This window comes from Pongo abelii, chromosome 11, assembly GCF_028885655.2.
Source record: "Pongo abelii isolate AG06213 chromosome 11, NHGRI_mPonAbe1-v2.0_pri, whole genome shotgun sequence".
In the NCBI taxonomy this organism is placed as follows: Eukaryota; Metazoa; Chordata; class Mammalia; order Primates; family Hominidae; genus Pongo; species Pongo abelii.
Window position 1 is genome coordinate 94,853,176 of NC_071996.2, and position 4,404 is coordinate 94,857,579.

At 48.3% G+C, this 4,404-nt stretch overlaps 1 pseudogene; it reads right to left on the reverse strand.

The window, feature by feature from the left end:
- Nucleotides 1-1,482: 1,482 nt before the first annotated feature.
- On the reverse strand, nt 1,483-2,649 carry LOC100433108 (dnaJ homolog subfamily B member 1-like; annotated as a pseudogene).
- Nucleotides 2,650-4,404: the final 1,755 nt, after the last annotated feature.

Below are 4,404 nucleotides of genomic sequence, written 5' to 3' on the forward strand. Positions count from 1 at the left end.
TTTCTTTATCAATTCTGTTTGATCTGCTGCAGCAGTTCTTACCTGAGTGATTTTAAGAGTTTATCAATCATGTGACTGTTGAGATACCAAAGCCATCATGCAAGTACCTCTCCCATGACATGATAACTTGTGTTAATAATAAAATGAAGCTGTGATAGGAGATGTGAAACAAATAGAACTCAGAAGGCGTGAGGGAGAAGATGAGGGAACCAGGACTAAGTGAGGAGAACTGTATCCCTAAGTCACCCGGAAGGTTGTGGAGCAAACAGATCATTAGGCAGCACTAGTGATGGGGAGAAAATGGCCATCAGTCACTCCCTGTTCTTTCTTTGCTGCCTAAAAGCACAGATAACACCACACATTTTCTGATCTAAGGTCTTGGAGAAGGTTTATGGCAAATTTACCAGGAAAGAAGAAAAGAAGTGGTTTTTTGTTTTTTTTGTTTTTTTAAGGCTTAGCATCAGTCTTTAATGCTGTCGTGCAGCATTGACAAGTCACACACTTTGGTCTCATGTTGGCAGTGGCAACTTACAAGAAGTCTAAAAGTCTGAGCACCAGATTGGCCTTCAGGGAACAGACATTTGTTCCAACTCCCCCTCCCTCCCCAAGATTTCTTCGGAATTCCATTATGGCCCTATACAAAGAGCAGTGGCTGCTGGGGACAGGTTTTATTTGAGTGTACATCAACTATACATGGAATTATAAAAACATATTTATAGATGTTCCACAGTGCTCCTGTAATCAGAAGCAAAGACCCTTTTATGAAAAGGGATTATATCTAGGGCTGTGCAAAATTCAAAAGGATCAGATCCCTTTGAAAGAGTCCATGGTCCATGAAACAAAAAATTACCTGGGCCACTGGTAAGCCCCAGGTGTGCCAAGATTGCCTTACAGAAATGGAAAGAGTGTGACCCACAAAGTGAGGACATTCAGCTTCACTAGCGCCAGAGGTCAGGAGGGCCCCTTGATGGGTCCAGGCTCCCAGACTCTCAAGGGAGAGGTGGCTGCACTTGCTGGAGTCACTCACTGGAGGCTGGCTCCCTTGGTGCTGCTGGAACAAGAGGTATTGCTTGTGGGTGCCAGCCAGGCAGTTCTGCAGGAATAGTTTAGGTTCTCAATTTGAGATGGCCAAAGAGAAGACGGAATTCTTCAGGGGAAGAGCAAGACGTGGGAGACAAATACAGAATAAGCCAAGAACTGATCACACAACAGAAACGGAGGAGCACACAGGGTCTGGGAACCAAGACAGCAGGTCGACATTATCTACCAGCCAGAAGCAAAGGGACACAGAGGGATCAAGTCCAGCTGCTGGTCTGCCTCTTGCCCCTGGACAGGGACTGCAGGAGGAGGATGTGGGCCCATCCTGGGAGGGCTGCTGGACCCAGTGGGGCAGACTGGAATGCCTTTTCCTGCTGTTCCCACTGCCTGATGCCCTATTACTCGAAAAACCACCGAAGTCTAGTGTATGACTTTGAAAGACTGTAATATATGCTCTGGAAAACATTCAGCAGTACAAAAGCCCTCCCTGGGCCCTGCCACCCCCTCATGGTCCACAACTGGTAGAAAGGCCCAGAAATCCTTGAGCTCTGGAAAGGTCCCTGGTCAGTCCTTGGGGAGCTCAGGTAGCTATACTGGAAGAATCTGCTCAAGTACGGTTCTTGATGTCTGGGGAATCCTTTCGGGGAAGATCACTTCCAATTCAGTAATGAGGTCCCCACGTTTCTCTGGCGTTTTGGGGAGGGGAAGGCCTTCTCCAGAACTTTTCGCAGCGTGCCAGGCCTGATGGCATCTTTGAACACGACGGGTATGGTCCTGCTGTCCAGAGTGGGGACGTTCACTGTGCGGCCACACAGAGCCTCTGGGAGGCTGATCCTGGAAGGATAAATGACATCAGAACCATCTCTCTGAAAGATATTGTGTGGCTTGTCCTTTAAAACAAAGACGATATCGGCTGGAATGTTGTTGGAGGTCTGGTCTCCTTCTTTGGGGAAGGTGATTTTGGTCCCTTCTTTCCACCCCTTCTTCACTTCAATGGTCAAGATTTTGTCTTCGTTTCGAATGCTCTTTCTGTCGGGGTTTAGCCGCTTGTGGGAGATTTTCATCCTCTTGGTACAACCACTGTAGATCTCTTCAAGGGAGACTCAAAGGTCGTGGGTGCCTGGGGGATCTTGCTTCTTTCGGGTGGGCTCTTGGGCAGGGCGGGAGCGGCCAAAGTTCATGTTGGTGAAGCCACCCATTCCCATAGGGAAGCCAGAGAATGGGTCAGCAATGTCCATGCCTTCCTCCCCGTTCCGCTGCCCAAAAAAGGTGTCAGAGGGATTTCTGCCACCGCGGAACTCAGCAAACATGGCATGAGGGTCTCCACGGAATGTGTAGCTGAAAGAGGTAGCACTGGCACCACCGCCGCTACCGCCACTGGGGCCGCTGCCCTTTAGGCCTTCCTCCGCGTAGTGGTCGAAGATCTCGCGCTTGCGAGGGTCTCTGAGCACCTCGTAGGCCTCGGCGATCTCCTTGAACTTCTCCTCGGCGCCAGGCTCCTTGTTCTTGTCTGGGTGGTAGCGCAGCGCCTGGCGGCTGTAGGCCCGCTTGATCTCCTCGTCCGACGCGCCGCGGGCCAGGCCCAGCGTCTGGTAGTAGTCTTTGCCCATGGCCCCCGCCTGCAGCCCACTGACCCGCTGTCGCCGTCCCCGGCTCCGCCGCTGCCCGGTCCCGGACTCTGTATACCCATCCGGCCAGAAGCGGCTGTTATACAAAGAGATCACATTCTTTCTTTAATGGTTAATGATAGTTACAGGAGTAGAGGGGTGCAATTGGCTTTTTAACCTTAGTTCTCATTTTAGCTGTGACTGGAGAGAACTGCAGTTTCAAAGCCCTGGGTGAGAATGTCCACAGTGACAATGTCACTAATGCTATAGTCAAATAAGTTGCAACACCATTGCAATCACTTCTTGTCCTGCTTGCAGAGGTTGACCTTATAGCTGGGACTTCAGAGGAATCGCAGTTAACTTTAATAGTTGTACATTTTGAATAATATGATTGTCAGGGTCAAACTACCATGCAGCTGTGTAAGCTACACTTTTGTAAATAAAGAAAACATGTGGCCAATTCAAACTAAGCATAAGCACCCTATGAATGCTGTTTTAAACCTTTTCTTGCCCTTAGAAGATTCACATTCACAATTCACTCCTCCTTCGTGCCACCGTCATCTCTTTTCCGCGCTGTTCTTGTCTGTCCTGTTGCTGTGGTCTTGTAATTGGTCTCTCAGATTCCATGCTTACCATCTCTTGTCTATCTTTTACACAGCACTTGTAGTATCCATCTCAAAATGTAGTTAGGTTATGCCACTTCTCTGCTCTAAACCCTCCAGAGTGTTCTTATCTCATCCAAAGGAAATCCCAATTCTAACTCTGTCAGACCAGCCCTGAGAATGTGGCAGGACACCCTCTGCCTGGGCCAGCTCTCTGGTATCCATCTCCTGCCTCCTTCACCTTTGCCCAGCCATCTGGCCTTCTCTTTCTCCACCCATACTAGACAGGTCTTGCCTCAGGGTCTCTGCTTGGATTATAAGTCTCAAAGATACACATTTAATTTACCCTTCACTTACTTTAGGTGTCTGCTCAAAAGTTATCTTACCAGCCAGGTGCAGTGGCTCATGCCTGTAATCACAGGACTTTGGGAAGCCAAGGCAGAAGGATGGCTTGAGCCCAGGAACTTGAGACCAGCTTGGGCAACATAGTGAGACCCTGTCTCTACAAAAAATAGAAAAATAAGCCAAACGTGGTGGCCTGTGCCTCTACTCCCAGTTACTCGGGAGGCTGAGGCAGAAGGGATCGCCTGAATCTGGGAGGTGGAGGCTGCAGTGAGCCACGATTGCGCCACTGCTCTGCACTCCAGCCTGGGTGACAGAGTGAGACCCCATTTCAAAAAACAAAGTTACTTTATTGAGGAAATTCCTCTGAACACTTCCTATAACTCCTATGCTCCAATACTTACATAATTTTAAACCATGTAATACAGTATACATTTTTTTTTCAGTGTTTGTCTTCCCCCGCTAGAATATAACTCGGTGAGAGTGGAGATCTTGTTTTGTTCACTTCTGTCTTCTCAGTGCTCCAGAGTGCCAGACATATATTAAGAGAAGTGCTCAGTTAATATTTGTGAATAGATGATTTTCAAGGCTTGTTTGTACACCTGGTACTCTGGCCATTTTCTCACTCTCCTTGGTTCACAAGCACTTTTCTACCTTTCTGCTTTTGTTGAGATCCTTCCTCTGTTCCTTTCTGCTTTCTCAAAGCTGCATGTTCAAGTTTCACCTTTGCTTCAGGTCTCACCTGAAACCTTCCTTCATTCTATTCTCAAAGCTGAACATGTCTCTCCTTTGGTCCCCCCAGAACTCTCCGTGTT